This window comes from Lissotriton helveticus, chromosome 6, assembly GCF_964261635.1.
Source record: "Lissotriton helveticus chromosome 6, aLisHel1.1, whole genome shotgun sequence".
In the NCBI taxonomy this organism is placed as follows: Eukaryota; Metazoa; Chordata; class Amphibia; order Caudata; family Salamandridae; genus Lissotriton; species Lissotriton helveticus.
The window spans coordinates 537,127,674-537,154,959 of NC_136067.1; positions in this window are offsets into that span (position 1 = coordinate 537,127,674).

Consider the following 27,286-nt stretch of genomic DNA (forward strand, 5'->3'; position numbering starts at 1 on the left):
CCTTACTGTAAAATTACCCAGGATGCTGTGTTCCTAGAAGCATTAGCCAGCTGTCACCAGGCAGGTCTGTCATCACACTTTGGCTATGGCCCTATTTAGATGAAATTTCAGCTCATCTGAGAAGATTTAAACTGGTTCTCGTCCCTACTGTGACTGGAGTCGGATCTGTGGGAGGGTCTTCACATGAATAGGAGAGACCACCTTTGGCATCTCTAGGTCAAGAGGTATTGCTAAAGCTGCCCTTTGTTTTGTCAACTGTTTCTGCCCATTTCCAGATCGCTAAGCACTAAGTGGCCAGCAGTTTACACAAATGTGTTCTTCTCAGGCCTAGAAGCAGGCTCATTATTTCTACCAGGTAAGGATGTGTATTCCAGCTCTGGAGGTGTGATGATTTACAGAATTTGTTTTAAGCCAGTTCTAGCTCACATAGTCAAAAGTATATTTTAAAAGCTACTTTTCTACTTAAGTTATCAAAAATATGATAACACAATTTAGAGCCCGATTACGATGCAGGCTGAAACGGCTCTGACCATTGGTCAGAGTCCTTCAGCCTCCATCGTAATCGGATTTCTTTCCAACCAGCCCAGTTTGATAGGGTTGGTCGGAAAGGAATCCAAATCCGATTTACGAATGGCCTCCGACGGGCTCCGTCCGCTATTCAGAAAGCCTTCAACAATCCCTTGGCCGGCTCTTTCCGGCCAAAGGATTATGATGGCAGAGTTCAACAGACTTTCTGTGACGGCATTTCCGACACATAAAGGCTTTAGGAATCTATATTTTGGAGCCACCAGCATGGCCCCCAAGGATTTAAGGCCGCTGAATGGTGGCATAGTGGGCACCGCGCCTATGGTGCCCACCTATTCATCCCTGCACCCGGAGGCAGGCACCTTGAGGCAAGCACAGGGTACAGAGATGAACTGCACCTCTGTTCTTTACAATGAGAGCATGTATTCCATTTGAACCCTAAGTCAGATTTTCAAAATGAGGTAGGAAATAACTTTGATACATTTTCTAGGAGTTTTCCTAGTGGAGATAGGAAATAGAGATTGTAATCCCAGCTAGCATGAAATTCACACTGAATAGCTTTTTGGTTTTATTTCATGTTGAGGACACACTACCACTATTGTAGAGTTTGCCTTATTTTTATGTATTAGCACTCTGCTCTCTTGGGCTACAAGACATATTTGACGGGTTGCTAATGAATATGTAAAATATGTTTTCCTACATGGCAATGGTACTTTTCCCTACCATGCACCACTGCAATGCATTAAAACTGCAGCCCAAACAGAGCACAGTATTATTCCTGGTAGACATATATCTGTTCATATATATGGGTGGTGGCAGTGCACACCGCAACCCATATATGATATTCGCCATGGGCACATCTTTTGTGCCATCTACAAATGTTTTATAGGACAGTTAAATAAATTAACTTGGTGCAACTAGTTTTACCAATACCCTTTTTTCACCACAGCCCAAGCACAGTGGTACTGATTAGCAGTGCCGCTCTGCACAAAGTCCAAAAAGAGGGACCAAAAAAGGCAAAAAATCTGAAAAGTCAGATTTGCTACACTATTTTATATTGAATAGATGTCTGTATGTTTTATGCTTGATTTTTAGGTAAATGTAAATATTAATTCTAAAAATAAAATGTAACAACATAATTTTTAAACATTTAACTATTTTAATGGGTATTTAACTTAATATGGGAGAAGAACATTTGACTCCCTGGAAATATGTACTTTCCTCAATATTTGTTAGACTAGAGTTAAAGGAGTACATTGGACCCCACCCCAATTTATATACTTTCCTAAAAGCATATCATACTGGAGATAGAATAGTACATTTGTCCCCCATAAATGTACACACCATCCCCAACCTTTGTTGGATTGTAGTTAGATTAGTAAATCTAAACTACCCCCACTACTTGCCCCAATGCATATACTTTCTCAAATGTTTGTTACACTGGAGATGGTAAAAATTAAACCTCCCCCTAAATGAATGCATATATGCACTTTCCTCAATGTTTGCTGGATTGAAGTTAAAATAGTAAATTTGACCCCACTTAATGAACTTTCTCCAATCTTTGTTGGACTAGAGCTGGAATAGTAAATCTGACCTCTCAATGTATGCACTTTCCCCAATGCTTGTTGGTCTGGAATAAGAATAGTAGATCTGACCTTCTTGCCCATTCATTATTTGCACTTTTCTTAATGTTTGTTAAACTGAAGTTGGAATAAAAAATTTTACTTTCGCCCTCCCTATATACACTTTCCACAAGTTTGTTTGATTGGAGGCAGAATACTTAATTTAATCTCACCCCCAATGTTTACACAGGTTCCAATATTTGTTAGACTATGCTAAAACAGTGACTCTGTCCCCTTCATTGTTTATGTTTTCCAAGTACGTATTTGTCTTAATTTAGAATAGTAAAAGTTAATCCCTAGGGCCTGGTTCTGATGTGGATAGGAAATCATTCCGTACAAATCGGTTTGAGAATGGTTTCCAGAGAGTCTGACCATCCGAGTACGATGCATTCAGATACGATTCGGTAGGACTCCCATTGACTTCAATGGGAGCCTATGGTCCGACCAAATGCATAGGACCCCATTGAAGAAAGGTGTGGCTGTGGAAAATCCGGCACCCTGTGGCAGGCACTCCTTAGTGCCTGCTACTCTGTGCATGGCTGGTAAGGGGGGACCCACACGTACCCCACAGGCCTGATAAGAAAGGCTCTGGGTGCAGACGGGCCTGCTACGGGCCCCCAAAGTCTGATTCCGACTGCAGATTCGAGTCGGACAGCACAATTTGAAAAGGCTGTTTGAATCCAAAATCATAATCTGTTGCTCGGAAATGAGGCCCGTAGAGACACATGATTCTGCTCTGTACGTCTCGGTCATTCCAAATGCCATTGGGTTCGGATTGGGAAATTCCTAATGCCTAACTCGCATCATACTCAGTCTGTCAGAAACCTTTCCAATTCAGTCGGATTGACACGTTCCCAATCCGATTTGGATGGAGCAAATGCTGTTAGGAGGCCTTCGTAACCGCATCGTAATCGGGCCCTTAATGTGTACACTTTATCTAACATTTGTGGAGCTAGAATAGTAAATCTGACCTGGACTAATGTTTGTAGTTGGAATATTATATTTACCCCGATGCATGTTTTTTCACTAACATTTGTTAAATCGGACTCCGAAAATTAAATCTAATTTCCACCCTTTCCACACTGTATGTATTTTTTGAATGTTTCTAACACGAAGACACAAAGGTGGAAGTACGGCATTGCAGAGGGTACGATTTCACGCTGATGCCTATCTGCTTTGAATGTTTGATGTGATTACATGACTGCTAACAACGCTAAGTGTTCTGTGTAGGCGGCATTTGCATAGTGCCAGTGAAACTGATTACGAGTTTCACCTTCCAGCACATTTTTAACACTGTTTCCTTTTTGCGCCACTTGCACAGTTTTTAAAACTGACTAGTTTTAAATTGCTGCACTTTAAAAATTACCAGATTTCCTTACCTGTGCACATTCTTGGGCAACTCTCCCCGGTCCACTGCCAGATCTCTTGTTTGAGTGGAGGGAGACTTGGCCCGACGCACTTCCGGTGGAGCATGAGTTTGCGTTCTAGTGCTCAACTCGGCACCACATAAAAACAGATGCCCCCACAAGCGCGCATAGGTCATGCGCAGGGGTCGTGCGCAGCGGTCACACGCAGTGGGCGTGTCCATGCCCGAACAGGTTCAGGGGCCAGAACCCCTGCACCTCGGACACACTACGAGCGCAAGTATACCGCCTCTCAGCTAAAAGACCTGAATAGGCCCCTGGAGCAACACTGTGCGCACTCAATCTCAATCCAGAACTCCCAAAATAGATGCCCTGAGTGTCAGTTTGAGATAACCTCACCCTCGGTGCCCCCTCCGTGCCGCAAGACAACATCCAAACTTCTTCTGCTCAACTGCAGATCCCTACCCAAACACTCTAGCGAAATCTCCATCCTCTTAATTGAAGAGGCCCCTGAAATTCTATTCTTGACAGAAACCTGGCTTAATAATACCTCGGAGCCAGACATCGTCCAAACCTTACCTCCAGGATATCTAATCCAGAGAATGGACAGAGGGGTCGGAAAGGATGGGGGAATTGCCATCATTTATAAGGACCATCTAACCTGCCGCTTGCTGGGCAGCCCGCTATCAGATTGTGATAACACACACTTTGTGATTGATTTTACCCCCTCCCTCACACTCTCCGGTATCCTTATCTATCGTCCGCCCGGAGCAACAGGACATTTTGCGAAAACACTCTTAGAAACAGCAAGGACCCTCCTGAGTCTCGTGCCCAATTTTACCCTTTTGGGGGATTTTAACCTACATTTTAAGGACCCTAAGTCTGCAATGGCCATCGAACTAGCCCAGGACTTAGCAATATACCGACTTCTTCAAAAGGTTTCTCACCCCACCCACTAAAAAGGCCATCTCCTGGACCCCATTTTCTCGAACTTTCAAAATCTAGAAGGCAATAATCCATCCCCCTTCCATGGTCAGACCATTTGTTAATACCCCTTCTTTAGACACCCCCTAAAAAAAACCTCAACCCCCCCGCCACACACACTAATCCGGCCTTAGTCTAAACTTTTCACAGAGAGATGGACAACAGAACTAAATAAATCGCAACCTAGCCCCGCAACGGACCCTGTGATCAACAACAAGACCTTTCATGACTGGATCGAGGGGTCCCTCAACCTGGTGCTCCCAAAAGTCTCGACCCATAAGAAAACGGGCCCCACACGATCCCAATGGTACACCCCCAAACTCCGCACTTTAAGGCAACAGTGCAAAAAAGCAGAGAGAAGCTGGAGGAGAGACTTTTCCCCCACAAAAAATTTAGAGCATAGGGCATTCATACGCCATTATAAAAATGAATTTAGAGCAGCCCAGGCCTCCTTCTACGAAGGAAAAATCTTAGCAGCCAGTAACTACCCCTGAGAAATTTTCCATATTGCCACTAAACTTATGAAGAATCCTGGTCCTTTGGCCCCCCCTGACACCACCAGTCACCGTTGCAATGAATTGGCCAACTTTTTCTCCACTAAAATCCAGAGCATCCTCAAACCCTTGCCTCAAGAAAACTCGGACACAAACACTTCAAGCATAGACATTTCTGTCGGGTCACAAATGGGCAGACCGGAATTGAGGGTTTTCTCACCTCTCACGCAGTAATCCTTTCTCTCTTCTCTGTCTTCATTAAAAAGTGGCTCCCCCTCAGATCCCGCACCCCCTAACATCCTAGCTTTAGTCGGACCTATCATTGCCCCTATGGCAACTCAACTAATCAATACCTCCTTCGACACTGGTATGGTTCCCCCCAAGTGGAAAAGGGCAATGGTCCACGCCCTGCTAAAAAAACCTAACCTAGATCCCACGGATCTAGGCAACTACTGACCCATTTCACTCCTCCCGGGTATAAGTAAAATAGCAGAAAAACATGGCAACCGGGCACTTTCGGCCTTCCTCGAAAGTAGTGGAGTCCTTCACCCCTCTCAAACGGGCTTCCGCCCCGGTCAGGGGACAGAAACCACCATACTATCAGTAGTGGAGGAAACCAGGAAAATCATGGGTGCAGGTACAGGTACAGCTGCAATCATCCTCCTGGACCTAAGCGCGGCTTTCGACACGGTTAACTACCGTGTCCTGATCCACCGCCTTAGGGGGGCAGGAGTGTCCGGAACAGCGTTAACATGGCTCCAATCCTTCTTAGAAGGAAGATCTTTTCAGGTCTTCCAAAAAAAAACTCACTTCACGAACCATGCCATTAGGGTGCGGAGTCCCACAGGGTTCCTCGCTTAGTCCCACCCTCTTTAATGCATATATGGCTCCACTAGCGGATATAGTAGCCCCATTTGGAATACACGTGGTTACCTACGCGGACAACACCCAATTGGTCGTAGCGCTGAGCCACCCCTGCCAACAAGCTAAGGGCCTTCAACCCTGTCTGGAGAAGGTAGTAAAGTGGATGAGTCTCTCCCACCTGAAACTCAATGTGGAGAAGACAGAACTCATGATCCTGGGTGACCAATCGAGCCTCTGTATAAATACCCTCTGGCCATCCTCGATGGATTCATTGCCCTCCCCAAAACAGAAATAAAAAGTCTAGGAATATGGCTAGACCAGAACCTCTCTTTCAAAACCCAGGCAAGAAAGACAGCTGCCTCGTGCTACGGCCTTCTCAGAATTATTCGTAAGGTCCTCCCTCTCTTACCCCCTCTCGCTAAAAGATTAGACACCCAGGCCCTCATTTTGTCCAGATTGGACTATGGCAATGCCCTTTACCTAGGGGCCCCTATGGAGGTCATCTCAAAACTCAAGGTCATACAGAACTGTGCTGCAAGGTTACTTACTGATACCACCACTCATTGCTCAGCAAGACCGGCACTGCGCTCGCTCCACTGGCTCCCTGTGCAGCAGAGAGTACATTTTTAAAGCACCCTGCATAGCACACAAGTCCATCAACGATCATGGGCCACCAATTAACAGGGTGATGATCCGACCATATAGAGCAAATAGGGCACTCCGCCCAAATGAACTCCATCAAGCGACTATTCCCAGGACTAAGAAGGCCAGAAGCGGTGGCAGGCTCTTTTCACTCAACGCCTCCAGACTATGGAACACTCTCCCGCTGCAGCTACGTAGTGAACCCAACTACCTGAAATTCCGCAAACAACTGAAGACCTGGCTGTTCATCTAGAGCCCTTCCCACCCACTCGTATCTACACAGCGCTGGGATGCTTCCGGGTAGCCATGCGCTTTACAAATACCAATAAAAAAAATGTAGTGTATTTGAATTAGTTCTTATTTTATTTTTATTTGAGTTAATATTTTTCATTCATTTCTGTATTTTTTGTAACATATTAAGAGGGTATTTCGTTTAAAATTATATATTTTTCATATAATTATATTTCTATTAACTTTTATATTAATTATGTTTTTTATTTGATAAACATTAGTTTAAGCGATCTATTTTTTGCATTTGTTTTAATGCTTTAATAAATATATAGTTTGTTTATAATTTAAAATATATATAATTTCATTATATATGATTATATTGTATTCAGTATTAGTAGTAATAACACTTTATATAATTATTTATATTAGTATAATAGATATATTTGGATTTTTATTTTTTATTAGAACTCTTTTTATTTTATTTGTCAAAGTTATTTTAATGTTACATATATTTGTATGAATTCATATTTTATAATTGTTTAGTTAATGTTTACACTTCTCTAATGGTATATATATATATACTGAACCAGCGTCGCACGGCCCGACTGATGCATGTTATTGCGGCTGGGGCGTCTGGGGACCGGAGGAGGGCCCTAATGTTACTGAATTATTGGGACTTACCTTCTCTACCAAGTTCTTCTTTGTAACAACATCCAGCTCACTAAGGGCTCAATATGGTCCGGTCGGAAATCTAATCCCAGCGAGGACGCATGCTGGGAACTGTAGTCAAGACAACTGAGACTACGTTGCAACCCGACAATTGCCAACAGGAACCAGCTGACCTTCCACCAATGGATATAAATCAGCAAATTTAAAGGAGTAACTTGGCAGTTTCCTGATGACAGCGGCATCTGATGAAGGCAAACTCCGCCGAAACGCGTAATGCCACATGCTCTAAGAAATAAAAGGACTTTACCTGAATCCCCACTGTGTCCTTTCAAGTACTTGCGAATCAAGTTGCTTTTTGTTTGATATTTTTCGCGCTGGCCAGTTGCGTGAGGAGAGGACCCGCCCTACAAGTTGGCCGAGGTATTGCTGGCAAGCATCTCTGAACTTTCTTCCAAGGTATTGGATTACCTCGGCCCGCCACGGAAACTTGTGCAAGTAAGGGGCCGCTGTTCAAATACAGTCCGTGACTGCACGGGGTGGCGCGGTCACTGAACCAGCGTCGCACGGCCCGACTGATGCATGTTATTGCGGCTGGGGCGTCTGGGGACCGGAGGAGGGCCCTAATGTTACTGAATTATCGGGACTTACCTTCTCTACCAAGTTATCCTTTGTAACAACATCCAGCTCACTAAGGGCTCAATATGGTCCGGTCGGGAATCTAATCCCACCGAGGATGCATGCTGGGAACTGTAGTCAAGACAACTGAGACTACGTTGCAACCCGACAATTGCCAACAGGAACCAGCTGACCTTCCACCAATGGATATAAAGCAGGAAATTTAAAGGAGTAACTTGGCAGTATCCTGATGACAACGGCATCTGATGAAGGCAAACCCTGCCAAAACGCGTACTACCACATGCTGTAAGAAATAAAAGGACTTTCCCTGAATCCCCGCTGTGTCCTTTCAAGTACTTGCGAATCAAGTTGCTTTTTGTTTGATATATATATATATATATATATATATATATATATATATATACTCACTGAAAAAAACATAGGTTTCAGGTCATATATAGTTAGGAATTAGCATTTAAAATACCATTGAAATTGCTCCTATATAGTTCATTGTACTAACTATATTTAGCGCACCCGCAATCCACTACTGATGATGTCACATATTACATCATTCATGATATGGTCAGTGACATCACTGATGACATCACTGATGACATCGCAAATGACATCACTGATGACATCATCCAGTGACTGTGTGTTTCTGTAAAGTTTAAATATGTTTTACATATTGAAGAATGAGTGGATGTATAAGTGTCTGGATGAAAGATTTAGTAGGTACATGACTGAATGTGATTAAATGTGTCTTACTGAATGCATGGGTTAGTGACTAAATTGTCTGAATGTGTGCATCACTGTGTCTGTTGTTGTGTAAGCAACTGCATGTGTTGATCAGTAGCTATATGAGTGGCTATATGTGTTATTGATTGGTTGCCCGAGTATTTGTATGGGAGACTGAGTGTGTGTGTGGGTAGCTGCCATATATAAATGACTATACATAAGAGCCACTGATTGTGCGAGTGGCTGTATGGATCATTGTGTACTTGTATCAGTAATTGTATAACATAGTAAGTATGTCTTAGTATATGTTTGAATAAGTAAGGTGTTGTGTGTATAACTGTATAGTTGAGGAAATTAAAGTGTGATTGATTCTTTGCATGACTGACTAGATGTGTGAGTAACTCCATGGATGAGTGGTAGGGTGTGAGTGTCTGTATAGGTGTTTCAGTGCAGATGATAGTGTTGTATTGATGAGTGATTGTATGTATGAGTGATTCTATGGGTAAATGATTGGATGTGTGTATGGACCTAGCAATCAGTGTGTGCGTATGTAGTAACTGGTATTGGTGTGTCAATGGTTTCAAGAATGGTAGTCTGTGTTTAACACTGGGTGTATCAAAGGTTATATTGTGAAGAGGTGCATCGTATTATCACATGAATGATATCATCAATGATGTGATCAGTGATGTCAATTGAGATGTCATCAGTGATGTCATCAGTGATGTCATTTGAGATGTCATCAGTGATGTCATCAGTGATGTCACTGACCATGTCATGAATGATGTAATATGTGACATCATCAGCAGTGGATTGCGGGTGCGCGAAATATAGTTAGTACAACTAACTATATAGGAGCTATATAGGAGCAATTTCAATGGTTTTTTAAATGCTAATTCCTAACTATATATGACCTGAAACCTATGGTTTTTTCAGTGAATTTGCACGGTTTTTTAAATGCTAATACCTAACTATATATGACCTGAAACCTATGGTTTTTTCAGTGAATGTGCATGGTTTTTTAAATGCTAATACCTAACTATATATGACCTGAAACCTATGGTTTTTTCAGTGAATTTGCAAGGTTTTTTAAATGCTAATTCCTAACTATTTATGACCTGAAACCTATGGTTTTTTAAGTGAATTTGCAAGGTTTTTTAAATGCTAATACCTAACTATGTAAGGCTTCAAACCTATGGTTTTTTCAGTGAATATATATATTTAATATAATATATATATAATATTTATTTTCAAGTTTTTTTTTTATATGATTACAGGGTCCGCGCACCGTGAGCGCTCCGAAAGCACACCGTAAACGCTCTGAGCTCTTACCCCGACAAATTTTTAAAAGTTTCTAAAACATAATATCTACGTTTTTAACGTAGATTTTAAAGGTAGAAAATATCTGCTTTAATGTAGAAAAAGGTTTTTTAAAACTTTTAACAACAGTATATTACTTTTTAAAGTAGTAACAAATCTCGCGAGGGTGCGTCGCACATGCACGCAACGTAAGAGCTTCGTCCGCGCAACGTAAAAGCTTCGAGCTCTTAGCCCCGAAAGTTTTATAAACTTTAAATCGTTATATCTACGTATTCATTGCACAATGTAAAGTACATATTATCTGGGATAATAAAGAACATGTTAATTTAAACTTTTAAAGACCATATATAACTATATTAAAGCAATTATAAATCTTGCGAGGGTGCTTACTACGTAAGCGCATCGTAAGATGACGTAACCGCTCCGTAAATAATATGTAAACGCACCGTAAGCTTACGCAAGCTTACGTCAGCTTACGTAAACGCTCCGTAAACGCTCCGTAAGATTACGTTCAACCATGTGACCTGAAAACAAGACATTTTATTGGTTTATAATACTTCCTACTCCAATTGTAGAAAGTCCCCTCCCATGTTCATCATTCTTCTTTGGCTTTCAAAGAAGCAACATCTACTTTCAACAGCTCCTGGCTTGTTTGGAAATGGGTGAACGTGAGGAATCAGAACTTTCTTCTTCAGAAGAATTTGTGGAAGAGGACCCCCATCCGTCCATCTAAAAATAAAAGAGTCCATAGTCTGAAACTTTTTTTCATTCCCAGAAGGTTTGAAGAAAGTTAATGCACCGCATGTCACATGCAAAATCTGTGACACAGTATTGTCAAGAGGCAATTCAAATAAGAAATACTCTTTTGGAACCTATAGCATTGAACGCCATGTTAAAAATATGCACCCCAACAATTGGGCTAGAGCTGTGGTGCGTAGGTCTGAAGAGCAGGGCTCTGATCCTAGTACTTCAACAGCACCACCAATGCCAGCATCCATGGTTCCCAATATTCAGCCGGAACTGAAAAATCTAATGATGCAGTGCATACAATGCAATAAATTAGTTGCCTTTGGACAACAGTCCATAGAAGTTATTTTGCAGAAAAACAGGAGTCACAAGTGCAGCAAATAATTTTTTTCTTTATTTTTCATGGTTTGTTCATTTTAAACAATTGTTTTGGTTATAAAGTTTATTTTTTTAAACCGTTTTTGTAGCAACCAAAAAAAATACAAAAAAAAAACAGTTCTTTTTAGAACTACCTCTACTGGTCAAAAAAAGAACTATATTTCTATGTTTGTGTGTAAAAGTTTGTTATAGTAAATGTAAAAGTGCAAAACTATAAGGATGTGGTACAGCATAAATCTTTAGGGTGTTTACCTATAGTATACTGTAGTACTTCCAAAGCACTGAAATGTAACATATGTATATAAATATGTTACAACTCAATGGGCCAGATGTATGTAATCTCCATTTACCTACTCTTAAATACCAAATCATACCTGTTCAACATTTAAGAGTAGGTAAATGGGATGTATCTGTATAATTCAGTCATTTTACCGAATCGGTAATCAATGGCAATTACCGAACCAGTAAATACCGATTTTGTAAAATAATTGAATTGTCAAGGGGGACAGGTTATCACTTTGACACCCTGTTGCATCCCTGATTCTAACTTGTGTGCCATGTCACACAAATACATGCTCTTACGGCTTGTATGTGTGCCACATGACACAAATGTACATGCACAGATGTGCATGTACACAGGAATTTGTTATTTACCACCGAATAGTATTTGGTGGTAATTAACGAATACTTAAGGGCCTGTGGCACTGTTTTCAGTGCCACTTACATTTAGCAAGGAAGTGCACTGGGGAAAGTGGAGTGCCAATAAATGAAGGCTTACTAACAGGTAAGAAATGGATAACAGAGTGAAGGAAGGAAAATAAGATCAAACACAAAAAAATAAAGAAAGAGGGAAACTGACTGAGGTAAAGAGGAGGAGTGGTAGAAAGAGAAAACATACAACATTAAGTGTAAGGGAGAGATATGTAGAGAGAGAGAGCAAGGGACTGAGAAAGAGTGAGGCAGGTATTCAGTCACAATAACAGAGTGATAACAAACGTATTTTTCTTTCTCATACTTACCTTATAAATAATAAAAACTTAGACACTATTGCGAAAAAAGTTTTTTATTTGTTATACTTACCTTCTAACATATAAAAAAGTTAAGGAAATTATTTTTTAAAAATATAATATCTGTAAAACACAAGAAAAAAATAACTTGTAATGCATACAATGTATATTTCACAATACAAGAAAGAAGGAAGAAGATTTAAAGATTGGAAAGTTAGATGGCACACGCAGAGGGACAGATGCCACAGGTACATGCCACAGAGGGTAAGATGGTGCAGGCAGAGAGTGAGATAGAACAAGTAGGGGGTGAGATGGTGCAAGCAGAGGGTAAGATGACACAGACACACCCATATATTGTGCAGACAGAGGGTAAGATGGCACACACAGAGAGAAACATGGAACAGCCAAAGGAAGACATAGCACAGTCAAAAGAGAGATGGCAAATGAGCGTGAGACAAGGGGAGTGAGGACACAGAGGGAGTGAAGGAAAGAGTGAGAGAAGGGGACTGAGTGAGGGAGCAAAGAAAGACAAGTGATGGAGTGTGGGTGAGTTAAAGAGAGTGAGTGTAAGGTAAGGGCAGTGAGACAGTGAAGGGACAGAGGAAGTAAGGCTAACAGAGAGACAGTGAAGAAAGAGAAGTGAGGATGTCAGAGTTCAAAGGGTGTGACAGAAGGAGTAAGTGAAGTGGAGTAAGGTGAGTGAGGGAAGGTTAATGAGTAAGGGAGCAAAAGAAGGAAAGAGAGGTGAAGGGGAGTAAATCAGATGAACTGAGAAAAGGTAAGTGAGGGAAACAAGAAAGGAGAAGGGGAATGAAGCATAGGAATAAACGGTACTGAGGGAAGCAGCCTAACGAAACAAGTGTGAGGCAAGTGAGAGAAGGACAGTGAAGTTGAAGAAAGACAAATGATAGAGGGTGGATAAAGTCGAGTGAGCGTGAGACAATGGGAGTGAGTGATTGACTACACACAGGGAGTGAAGGAAGGAGTGATAGAAGGAGACTCAGTGAGGGATCAAAGAACGGAAAATGAGGTAGTGTAGGTGAGGGAAAAGGAGTAATAGAATGAGGTGATGGAGAGAGTCACGCTAAGAGATAGGGAGCGATGGAAGGATAGACAAAAAGAGAAGTAAAAAAGTTTTTGGGGTCAGTCGTACTTACCTTATAAATGAAATATCTGTGGAAATGAAAAAACAAATCAGTTATAATACATTATTCACAATACAAGAAACAAAACAGGAGAAAAGGGAAAGAGGAGTTAGGGAAGGAAAATGAGGGAGAGGGAAGGGGGAATTAGTGCAGGTGCGTTAACAACAGTGAGTCTAAGAGAGAGGGAGTAATGGAAGAGTACAGAGAAAGTAAGAGGACACAGGGAGTTTTGTGAAGGTGTGTTTGAAGTGCAGTTAGGTGAGTGACAGAAAGGGAATTAGTGAGTGAGCAAAGGAAGGAAAGAGAGGTGAAGGGGAGTGAAACAGAGGGACTGACTTAACATGAGTGGGTAAGAAGACTAAGAAGAAGGGGAGTGAAGTATAGGGAATGAAGATAAGTGAGAGAAGCACAATAAAGGGACTGGAGTGACATAGGGTAAAAGAATGACAGTAAGTTTGACGAAACAGAGGTGATAGAGGATGAATAAAGGCGAGTGAGCATGAGTCAAAAAGAGTAAAAGAGTGAGGAAATAGAGGGAGTGAAGAAAAGAGTGAGAGAAGGGGACTGAGTGAAGCAGCAAAAAACGTCAGTGACAAAATGTGGATGAGTTAAAGGGAGTGAACATAAGAGAAAGGGAGTGGGAAACTGAAGGGATGAGAGCAGTGAGGTTAAGAGAGAGGCAGTAAGGGAAGGATAGAGAGAACAGAAATAAAAAAGTAATGAAAATGTATTTTTTATTAGTCGTACTTACCTTATAAATGTAATATCTGTGGAAGACAGTAAACAAATCAGTTATAATATATATTTCACAATACAAAATGCAAATTAACTTGTACAACATGTTATATGGTTGCTTTTTGCTGTTCTCAGAATATATTGATTTTCACTAAAAACAGTGAGTTCAATACTATTCATCATATCACAGCGGGCAAAAAAAAAACAAAATCAAAATGCTTGTGTTTAAAAAACCCATAAAACTTAGAAAAAACATATCTTAAATGTTTTCTTCCAAACAGCAATTTCTAAGATACAGTATCTCATTATTATACTCTCAAACTAAAGTGATATAGAAACATATATTAACCACATTTACCCCAAATACGTATTCTTCATTTATATACCTTTCCACATGGCCAAATGGTATACAGAAAGTCCTCTTTTTGGAAATTACTTAATAGTAGTTTTAAACTTCCATTTACCCGACTTTGGGAATGAAAACTCGAACATGTATTTCATCATCTAACAATAATTATATTTGCACCTCTGACTTACTCTTGATAAACATTTCCTATAATACTAATATCACTCACTATGTGATACACTTACACTACGTCTATCACAAATACCAGTTTACTAATTATCTTGATCACTTTTACTCACAAACTAATTTTGAACAACACACTTACTTTTATTAACTGCTCCAATCTTCATTGTCCAATTACTTTCACTAAAATTCGGGTTCTAAAAACACTAGGTAAGAAAGTGTTAAGTTAAAAGGCAAACGTTGTTTGAAAATCAATTGAGTATCATTACAAACTTATGTAAAAACATATATTATCAACATTTACCCGACAAACTCATTTTTCATTGATGTACTTTCCCACATGGCCAAATAGTACGTAAAAATTCCTTGTTTTGGAAAATACTTAATAATACTCTTGACCTTCCATTTCCCGACCTTCAGCATGAAAAGCTCCAACGTCATTTGTAACCCCTTACAATATTTATATCTCCACCCAGGGATGTGTAAGATGTCCATAAAACCTTAAGGAACCAGTAAACTATCAGAATCTGAACATCATATAGTATCCTGATGACTAACTTTTATTAATTGCTCTAATCTTTCTAGGCCAATTAATTTTCCTAAAATGTATGTTGTAAAAACACTAGGTAAGAATTTTTTAAGTCAAAAGGCAAACGTATTTTGAAAGTCAAAACAGTTTCATTACAATAAGTCCAACCATTTTGACATTTTAAATAAGCTGTATAATGTCCAGATGTTGTTGAAGGACCATCATGGAAAATAATTGCTACTGTTACAAAGGTTCTTCCTGAAATTGATAATTGAGAAGCCCCAAATTATTAATTAAAGTTGTTAATTTAGTTCCATCAGGTCTACATCGTTGGAACAATAAAATTCCGTACTGTCCATAACTTTGTATAAATAATGTTGATAGCATTGCACAGTTACATTGGGTACAAACCATGTTCTGATCAGCTGCTCTAACTAGATTATTAAAAGACACTGATTTGCAGTTAGTCAAATATATCAAGCTTTCAGTATCTACTGTTGTACTACTTGAAAAGGAACAATTATCGCAGACATGTTGCCATTTATAAGAAATGCCAAAAAGATTTTCAACATCTATACCTTCCTCTTGCAATACAACGAGCCTGTACATTAGAAATTCCTGACAATCTTGCTGAATATCCTGAGTAAATTGAGTTATACCAGAACATATGTCTAAGTCATTTCGAATATCAGAAACACTTTCTATATTTGTTCTATCACTGCTACATTTCTCAAACACAGTATTCAACAAACAACAAAAACTTTGATCCCGATTTTCAACAATCTGTTCTTGCAAACTTTGCAGAGAAAAAAACAACATTAACCACTACATTAGCATAGCAGTTGACACCAGAACTGTTCTCAAACTGAAATCCAACAATATCTTCAACAGAATCCTCTTTGTTTCTGCTTACAATTACTGGTTCATCTACTTTTCTTTTTTTTGTTACAGCCTTGCTACAATTTTTCTCATTTCTTCTTTTTCGGCCTACCACACGCTTTTCAAGTAGAGGATATTGAGGTAAATTTGGAGCATACTCTCTTCTTAACCTATTATATTCCTTTACACAATTTAGATCTGCACTAATCTTTGTCTCATCAAAATCAATCAAGTACAATCCAGATAAAGTTCTGACTCGAGATAAAGCAACATATGCCATACCCTCCTTGAAGACAGAACTTCCAATATTCATCAAAGCACTATCTACACTTAAAGCTTGAGATTTATGAATAGTCACTGCATATGCCAAAGAAACAGGAAACTGTTTTCGGCAGACATATAAATCTTTCACAAGCAAAAATCGAACAGAACAACGACTAAACTGTTGTGCTTCTTTCAAAAATTCAATTCCATCTCTATTTCAGTAATTCACAAAATCAACAACATGACCCATTGCTCCATTTACTAAACCTATTTCCACATTTAAATTCCGTCGTAAAATTATACGGCAATTTAAACATACATATAGAGTCTTAGAGATTTAGAAATTGTCTTCTCTAAAGAATCCAACTTTGATTTCAACTTTTCTGACAAAACAATAGTAACTCCTTCGTGCTCTATTTTATCAATAGCTTCCAGTTTCACAATCTCTTGATATTCTAACTCTAACATTTTGTTGTTGAAGACTGAACATTCTCGAAGAGTTGGCATCGAGCATATTACAGTTTTGTTTTCAGCAATTTTCTGATAAATAATCTCTGGGAGAATATTTTCCTTTGGAAACAAATTTGAAATTAATTGTGACTGTAAAGCTTCTTTGCCATGTTCAGTTACTTTTCCAATTCTTACATCTTGTAGAATATTTTTATAATCTTCATCCTTTGCCTGTCGCATGTTTTGAAGCAACTCTTCATATTTAAAATATAACCAGATATTCACATTTCCAATGTTTCCTAGGCACGTTCTTGTATCTTCATGCGTAAGCATCTTAAACACTGGTTGTCCTTTCACTGGAGTTAGCTGCAGTAGATTTCCAAAGACAATGATGTGTTTGCCTCCAAATATCCACACATCTTGTGAACTTAACATGTTTTGTATTTCGTTAATTTATGGCAGAGCTCTAATCTAATGTATTTATTAAATCAATGTATTTACGAGTAAAGTTCGGACACTGAATACTAAGGTCCTGTATGTTTTCATCCTCTAGGCCCCTGACGAAGGTTTAACCCGAAATGCATTGGGCGGGCATGAAGTAATGCATGAAGCAATGCAAGAAAACATTCATGAATTTAATGAATTATTATAAATTTTGACGAAAATCTTTCTGGAAATGAATAAAAACAAATGATGAACTCATGAATAAAGTGAATGTCCTTCTTAAAAAAAGCCAATCAAACAACTTTAAAAATTTGTGGAGAAACCCACGGGTTTCAAGTACAACTAGCGCGCCTTACAGTGATATATTAATCACACCTTGTATTCATAACTTAAGGCACCACTGGCACGGTGCGACAAGGAAACGCGCCAAAGAATTTCTCAACCAAGATACTGAGTGCGCGGAGATCTAATAACCTCTTTTGCCTCCAAATAACACATCATACTCTGTTTTAAGAATTTGTCGCATTCTTAAATGCACAAAAGCAAGCATCACATTTGAAACCATGCTTACCTCATCAATGATAAGAAGTTTAATTTTCTTCAGGACTCTACCAACTTCACAACAAGCTTCTCCAGATAGCTTGTGGTATTGTAATTTATTATCATGCTCTACTGGCAGCATCAATAAACGATGTAAAGTAATCCCTTTAATGTTATGTGCTGCCAACCCAGTTGGAGCAGTAACAACACAAGACAGTGATGACTCTGTTTTTTTCTGCAGATAAGTTGCAATTGATTTAATCAGAAAACTTTTCCCAGTTCCGGCTTCTCCACTCACATACAGTCGGACAGGTTCAAATGACGTACATGAGCACTCTTTTTTATCATGACGTAAACCATGCTCAATCTGTTCTGTGACTTCATCATATATTTTTTTCTGCTCCACGTTTAGTTGATTTTTCAAATCTTCTAAATTAACTACATCCTCCTGAGCTTGTTCCATGGCTCTTTCCACCTCTTCCATGGCAGTGGCAGCTTCATTTTGGATAATTGGTCCTCCTAGTGGATCCTGACTCAACGAAGCAGAACTCTGACTGTCTTGAGAACTGTCTCTAGCAATCTCTGCTGCAATGATAGCTTCTTGCTGTATTTCATCGTTCAACATTTGCAGATAATTTGAAAAAACAGGACAATATTCTATGGTATCCTTGGTTGCATTGAAAGAATCTTCAAAACTGAGAAAATCTCCAAGTAGTTCCTCTTCTGAACGCCATGGCTTAAAGAGTTGCAAAAGAGCTAAATAGTAAAATTCCCTTTTATCAGGAGATTCGCAACTCAATTTACGATGATTAATCAAATGTCCTTTTCTTTGTTTCACCAGACATCCTTCACATGCAATTACAGCATATACTCCTTTATTGATATCTTCTGTCATATTCCTCTTAAAAGTATAGCTTTGCAGTACTTCATAGAGACAAACGTTCTCAAGATGACTACTTCTATTTGGATAATATGTATCCAACATGTTTGTCTTCAAAATATCTGTACTGTTTGGTTGAAACTCCGCCAAATACTCAGTTTCTTGTGCAGACTTCAAAACTCGGTTTCGTGTTGCAGCAAGACCTAGACTCACCCAAATGATGGATCTCGATTTGGCATACAGACTTGCTGATGATAACCGATCTGAACATTCATATGCTCCAATTTCTCGATGCGACAACATCTTCAGACTGTAACTGTATAATTTCTTACTTAGGCTCTTTTCATGCGAAATATCCTCCCACATTTCCTTCAGTTCCATCTTTTCTGATTTTGTGATGTAAGACGTTACATATCGAGCCACAGCAATAGAGTTGTCAGCAACATATTGAATATCCATGTTAGCATTCCACATGGACGAAATGACTGGGTTGTAGTCATTTATGTATTTGGACTCTTCATTTCTTTTCAAGTTGTACGTATTTTTCGGTCATTTTCTTGTCACAGTATGTCTCAGTGAAGGCATACAATTGTTAACTCTTCCTTTACATATTACTGGTCGTGGAAATCCAAAATGACATTTTGTGTAGAACTTCTCCTTGGATTTGAACTTTCGACGACAGTACTTTCCACAGCGATGGGTTTGAAAGCGTAAGACTTGATGTCGTAAATTGTCTTCTTCTGTACTTTTCGGAACAACACATGTGGAATATTGTTCAATGAAACTCATCACTGTGTCATTTGAATCTGTTCCAAATTTGGGAGCATCTTTGATCCATAGCAGCATATGTATGTGAGGAGCACCTCTTGCTTGATACTCCTTTCTCCAAAAGAAATCCAAAACCTCTCCAAGTGGAGGATTTTTTTTGTTTGTGATGAAAGACATCATAGCTTCAAATCGATGATTAAAATACCTACAAACATTAACTGGATCCAAAGAGCACAGTTCTCCAGGTGTCTTGAATTCTATATTTTCTTTGTTTCCATTTGCCTCTCGAAGAAATTCAAGTAAATCTTCCCAAGCATACTCAGCACAGCTAAGAGTGAGGAACCATGTAGGAGTTCCTAAGTTTCTTAGCATACATTTCAATTCCCCATGACGACGGTAACAATACTCATTCGTACCACGCTGACATGCCATGAGATTGATTAGGTGAGATTCCAAAATACTGTCTTCCACTTGGACTTTATCCATAAAGTCCTTTGCCGAAACATTTTGAAGATGTACTCCAGATTTCAGTATATGGTTCACAGCATAAGATAGTCCAGAGAAGTCACTCTCAAACAGAAGATGAAACAAATATGGAATGCATTGACGAAATCTTGGATCTTCTGCATATAATCTTAAAGTCCGGTATTCCGACGCAGGAATTTGAACAGGTCGGTCATCATATCTTCCACCTTGACCTGTTGGAAACAATTGAGAAAAACAACGAGCTTCCAAGCTTTCTTCCCATACACTTATGGGACTTCCTTTGGCTTCTTTCATTTGGAACAACTCAATAGCATTCCCCATTACTTCTTTGGAATGCAGAGGATGAACACTATAATGCTCATAAATCTGTTCACTTCTAGACACATCTACTTTTTCAATATGTCCAGCTGATGAATCACTGTCCTCTTCTACAGTTGTTTCCTCTTCTCCTACAAATACATTTTTGTAGTACTGATTGTTTTTTTACTAAATACAACGTTGCCTTTTTGACTTTCCTAACATCCACTAATTCTTGCCAGATTTTCTTACTCTTTGTAGGAACGCCATTAACTAGAATAACTAGAGGTTCCTCTTCCACTTTTTCTACGCCAATGGTGTCAATATGTTTCTTTAAATCTAAAGGCAAATAAACAACTCTTCCCTTTAATCCTCTCTGTAAATCTGAAGGAGGCAATTTCCCTGTCTTAGGCTCCATGCGAACAATAGCCTGAAAAGGATGCACACATTGAATCAGAATACACTCATAGGTATTTAAACCCATCAATTCAGACGGAATCTTTACCAACTCAAGATTATTATGTACAGCTCTAGCAGGCATTCTGTTTTCATTTAAATATTATAACAATATTTACAAATACGTAGATCAGAACCCAAATCAAAACAATTCTCAACCAACAAATAAGTTGCAAAATCCTTTCATTCATTATTATTTTCCATTTCACTTTTAACATATAAATCAGCTAACCGAGTCTGATTCTTATAATGAGTTCGTCGACAACACACACAAGAAAAATGTGGCCTTTCACTTGAAATGACCTTACAATCTGTACATTCTCTTCCACATTACTTTCTATTACTGTGTCATTTTCGACAGTGTCCTCTTTTTCACCAAAGTAACAAAACTCTATTTCTTCACAAATCTTCTTCACATCTAATTCAGATCCATGCAAAAGAGCACTGTTTAACTGTTTTAGCTTAAGTGCTGGACTTTTTGGATAATACAACCTTCTCACTATTTTCCTCACTTTAGTTTGATGCACTGCTAACATCCTAAAATAGTTAAAAGTACTCTGACATACTTTTCTAGAAAGACAAGCCAGTGAATGACCATGCAAACCTGTTTTTCCCTCACTCTGCAAGGATCTAAGTCTTGCAACATCTTAAACTTTTGTTTTAGACTTTTCTTACTATATGTACGTAAGAAATTGCAAAACAAATTAATAGAATCCTGTCACACACTACAAATACTACTACAATTCCAAGTATACACCGGAGCCTTAGGACGTCTCCCTAAAACTTCATCAGCTAACACCTCATCTGCATTTCTAGGCACAATTTTTTCTTTTTCAACTGGACAACCGTCCTTCACCTCATATGCTTGACCACTGGTGTCAACTGCATGCACCAAAACATTACCTTGAAAGTAACTCTCTTCATTAAAAAAAGGCTCAGAACTTGAACTATGCTTCCATTCTCCCGAAAAAAACATCACAAAAATTAGTCCGATTAATTACTCTTTTCCACTTACATTTTGATTTCAAATCATTGATTGCCTTATCTAGTGTACGAACTCTATTGATTACTAAAATATACAGCTTTCTCTTCACTTCAAAAGCCTTATCAACAAACTTTTCTATTCTTTTCTTTTTCTTGTAAAACACTGTTTTCCTATTATATTTCTTAAGATTTTTTAATAAATTCAAAACTACTCTGTTACGAAACATTCGTCTACGAATGTCAATAAACTGATTTGTCCTACGATTACCAGACACACTATGATCTCCTCGTACCATTATGCCATTTTTTTGGTGACTTCTACTTTTTCTTTCTATTTACACTTTGTTTTTTTTCCGTAGAAACACTTTCTTGATTTTTTTCTGCATTTTAACAATTTCCTTAAAAAAATCCTTGGTTTGCTTACCAGGAGCATTTTTTCTTTTCTCTGAAGATTGTCCTTTGCATGAATCTTCTAATTGAGTCCTCTTGGTCGATAAAGCTTTCTTATAAAGTCTTTTTTGGCGGTCTTTCTTAGGCATAATCTATTATGACTCTGTAGATATTTACAATCTGTTGAAAAGAAAAATGTGACATATTATAGACCACTACTAACATAGCACTTACCAATTACATTAACTAAACATTATAAACACTAGTTCACATCTCTCTTTGTGTGTCTCATATCACTCTCTGCCTGCACCATCTCCCTCTTTGCGTGCCTCATCTCACCCTCTCCTTCCACCATCTCTCTGTTTGTATGTGTGTATCATCTCAATCTCTGGCTACACCATCTGTCTGTTTGTGTGTATGTGTCATCTTACTCTCTGTGCCTAAAACAATTTACCATGCTAAATGTTTTTTGCTGAAATGACTGGTTTTAAAATTTTTGACAAGCATCACACTGAGTGTGTATGTGAATTAAGGAATTATATTTTCATCTTTTTCCTTAATGTTAGCTATGTGTGCTCACAGTTTGTATCTTTTACCTTATAGGGTAGACTTCTTTTTAAAGTGTTTCTCATGCTTGAATTCAATGCTGGTATAGAGATAGTGCTAATGGTTTCATTGGGCTTGTAAATATGCTCCTTTTTTACAAGCACTTGGCGCTACCTTTAACATGGTTGCAAGCAGTGAATCTATGGAGAGGGATAGGAATAGCAGATAGAAAACAATATGAAATGCTGTGAGAGATGCGTAAAGGATTTTACTAATGGCATCAATTGAGATACAATATACAAAAAAGAGGGGCATATTTAGAAGCCGCTTGCGCAATGTTTAACATGGATGCAAGCAGAAAATGCATGCAGAGTAATACAATTGGCATTACACTATCTCTATACCAGCATTAATGTTAAACATTGCGCAAGGGGCTTGTAAATACGCCAATGAAACCACTACACTATCTCTATACCAGCATTGATGTTAAACATTGCGCAAGGGGCTTGTAGATATGCCTCTCTTTTTTGTATATTTTATCTCAATGTATGCCATTAGTAAAATCCTTTCGCATCTCTCACAGCATTTCATATTCTTGTCTGTGTGCCAATTTTATTACTCTGCATGCATTTTCTGCTTGCACCCATGTCAAACATTGCGCAAGGGGCTTGTAAATATGCCTCTCTTTTTTTGTATATTTTATCTCAATTTATGCCATTAGTAAAATCCTTTACGCATCTCTCAAACCATTTCATATTCTTGTCTGTGTGCCAATTTTATTACTCTGCATGAGACTTGGGCCACAACTGAACTCCACCTAAATGGATATAAAACATATTTTGTTGCAGCTAGTGCGGGTCCTATGGGAAGGCCTAAGGGTGGTCTCACTATTTTCATTGGGAATACTCTGCGAGGGTTAGAAATATCTGTCCTCTTTTTTGACACAAATTATCAGCTCCTCGGGCTCTCCTTTAATAAGAAAGACATCATCCTCCTACTGAATTTCTATAATAATCTTTCGGATGAGGAGGTGGTGAGGGTCTTACGTGACCTGTGCGATAAGCTTTTACAGCTTACGCTGGACCTTGGCGCTAGAGCTAACGTTATCATTATCTGGGGGGGATTTTAATCTCCATCCGTGTCCACGTAATGACAGTAACATCTGTGGCCTAGTGGATGAAGATGATGTCCCTATTCCCCATTACATTCATTCTAACATGGGACAGTGCTTAAACAAACTTTTGTCAGTCTTGGGTCTTACGATAGCGAATAAAATGTATCCAAATTCGTGTCAGTTCGATCCAACTTATTTGGGGCGGGGATATGAAACAACGGTTGACTATGTCCTAATATCAAAGGTCTTGGGTAACCGAGTTGGGGGCTTTAATACGATAGTTAACACTCTAAGCGATCACTCTGCCCTCAGCTTAGACCTGGTCGTCTCATATCCTCACCCTTCTGCAAAGGCAATTGCAAGTGTATTAAGACAGAACACATTGCATACAAACAAGACCAACGGTTACTCCCTAAGATGGGAGAAGGTTGACCCCGGGGACATGACTAAAAAGGTCATAGAAGCAGCATATTTCTCATTTGTTAAATGCTTAGACCTGACAGCCACAGATGAGGAGGTTCTAAGCAACTTTGCAGTAATCCTACACAAAATTAAAGAACTACTTACAATTAGGACTCAAAGTAATCGACACACGAAGCCAGGATGGTTTAACCATAGTTGTACTGCGGCCTGTAAAAGGCTAAAGGCTGCGCTTAATAAACCTATTAGAGATCAACCTGAAATAAGTAGCCTTAGAAAGGAATACAAGATCGAATGCTCAAAGAGGAAGGTAGAGCTAAAGCAAGAACTGTGGGAGCAACTCCACAGTAGCTCCATGGAAAAAAATAGCGAGGCGTTCTGGAAGGTGGTCAAATCTCTGTTTCTAGTAAAGGATAGTACCCTTCCAAGTATTGAAGTAGCCATAGAGGAATCAGCTTGGGTGGCTCACTTCTCAAAAATATTTCAGATAAATAGCACCGCATCAGAAAACTCGGTAGACCCTAACCCTAGCTCAGGCAGGGTCTTTTACCCTATCTTGCTAGATTTCGAGATTCTAGAGGTCCTTCAGGCTCTAAATGCCAGTAAAGATGGGAAAGCCCCGGGTCCTGACGGGGTTCCCGTAGATATATTTAAGCATAACATGGACCTGTGGGCACCGGTGCTGACCAGGGTGTTTGGGGCTGTAGCAGTAAAGGGCCTGTCGGATTCTTGGTCCAAGTCCATCATGGTGCCAATATTTAAAAAAGGAGACCGGCAAGATGTATCCTGCTACCGACCAATATCACTGTTGGACTCTTTGGGCAAGGTGGTGGGAAGGATAGTACTCGAGCGCTTGCAGCAATGGGCGAATGATGGTGGTGTTCTCTCCGATCTTCAATTCGGGTTTCGGGAGGGTCTAGGGACCACCGAACAGGCCTTAAATTCATCAATGATTATGGGGAAATATGTTTGTGCAAAAAAGGATAAGCTGTACATGATATACGTTGATTTGTCTGCGGCTTTCGATTGCGTGTGTCATGCAAAGCTTTGGGCTGTCCTTTCCCAAACGGGGGTCGAGGCCTCATTGAAAGATTTTTTAAGGGAGCTATATTCGAAGGCCTCTGCTAGGGTGCGATTTGGTGTGAAGGGTGAATTGTCGGCGTCATTTGGAGTGGAGCGTGGTGTGAGGCAGGGGTGTGTCCTGGCCCCCTTTCTGTTTTCGCTGTACACCAATGGATTGGAGGCGGCGATGCTGGAGGGGGCTCAGGACTTACCCCGAGTGAAAGACCGGCCGATACCCGCTCTGCTCTATGCGGATGATGCCGTCATCCTTGCGCGCACTCCATGTGAACTACAGAGGGCCTTGAATAGATATGTGGATTTTATGGGGAGCTTAGACCTGCACATAAATATAAAAAAGACCTTTGTAATGGTGACAGGATCAGGGAAAAAATGTTCTAAAGACATTATTCTCAAAAATCAAAAACTTGAAACTACGGTACAGTACCCCTACTTGGGAATTTTAATTGATTCAAAAATTAATTGGAAAGCTGCAGTGGAGACAAGAAAACATCTCTTCATGAGAGCCATTGTAGCTTTAATAAATTTTTCCCAGAAGTTGGGCAAAAGGCCCCCAGCAGAACTCCTGAGAATTTATAGTGCAAAATGTCAGGAAATAGCATTGTATGGGGCGGGAGTTTGGGCCCATGTTAATATTAGCTCCCTACAAGTGGCAGAGAATATATTCTTACGTTTTTTGTTAGCGGTACCCAAATGTGTTTCTACCTTTGTATGCCATACCGAGCTGGGAATTCACTATCTAGAAGATGTGGCAAAAATCCAGCCACTCTTGTTATGGCGACGTATTTGGTCGTCGGAAAAAAATATTTTAACAAGGCAGATTTTGTTGGACTGCATGTCCTTAGATTATGCTATGAAAATTAGTTGGCTTTACTATGTTAAAAAGTTTATGACCGACATAGGGCTAAGGAAATACTATACCGCCCCAGAAACAATCAGTGAACTCCGGAAAAAGGGCTTGAAAGCCAGGGCATTGCACACCTGGAAGAAATCCGCCTCGTTAAAGAAGCGAATAAAGTCTCTGTGCAACACATATTGGCGGTACAGATTTCTCCGTCTATTCAACCCTACCTGCTACACGATCTTAAAGTTTTTGAACGTCTTCTTTTGACGAGGTTCAGGCTAAACATATTCCATCGTTTAGTTGCCTTTCCCGTAAAAAACAGTTGGGATCAAAAACGTTCCCTTTGTCCTTGTGATGATATGTCAGAGCAGACAACGATTCATACAGTACTGTTCTGTAAATTTTATCATGATCATCGCAAGCTGTGGCTGTTTCCACTCTTAAAAATGTGGGGTATCAGACAATGTCGCCCAGCAATGTTGCGTCTGCAGTTCTTAGACTCAGAATATATTTGCTATCATGTGGCTAATTTCCTGAAATGCATTTTTAAACACAGAACAAACCTGTGATAAGTGGAACTGTTCTTAAAATTATTGATTGTTAGCATCATCTGTATAGAATCCTTTACTGACCCTTTTGAAAATCTGTCAACTATGAATTTGTACTGATATATGATTCTTATGATGTATAAATTTGTGTTTTATGTCTGTCACTTTTATGGTTTTTAAAAATTTTAAAAAACCGAATAAATAAAGAATAATAATAGTATATTCTATCTCAATTTATGCCATTAGAAAAACCCTTTACGCATCTGTCACGGCATTTCATATTCTTGTCTGTGTGCCAATTTTATTACTCTGTATGCATTTTCTGCTTGCACCCATGTCAAACATTCGCAAGGGGCTTGTAAATATGCCTCTCTTTTTTTGTATATTCTATCTCAATTTATAGCATTAGTAAAATCCTTTACGCATCTCTCAAAGCATTTCATATTCTTGTCTGTGTGCCAATTTTATTACTCTGCATGCATTTTCTGCTGGCAACCATATCAAACATTGCGCAAGGGGATTGTAAATATGTCTCTCTTTTTTTGTATATTCTATCTCAATTTATACCATTAGTAAAATCCTTTACGCATCTCTCAAAGCATTTCATATTCTTGTCTGTGTGCCAATTTTATTACTCTGCATGCATTTTCTGCTGGCACCCATATCAAACATTGCGCAAGGGGATTGTAAATATGTCTCTCTTTTTTGTATATTCTATCTCAATTTATACCATTAGTAAAATCCTTTACACATCTCTCAAA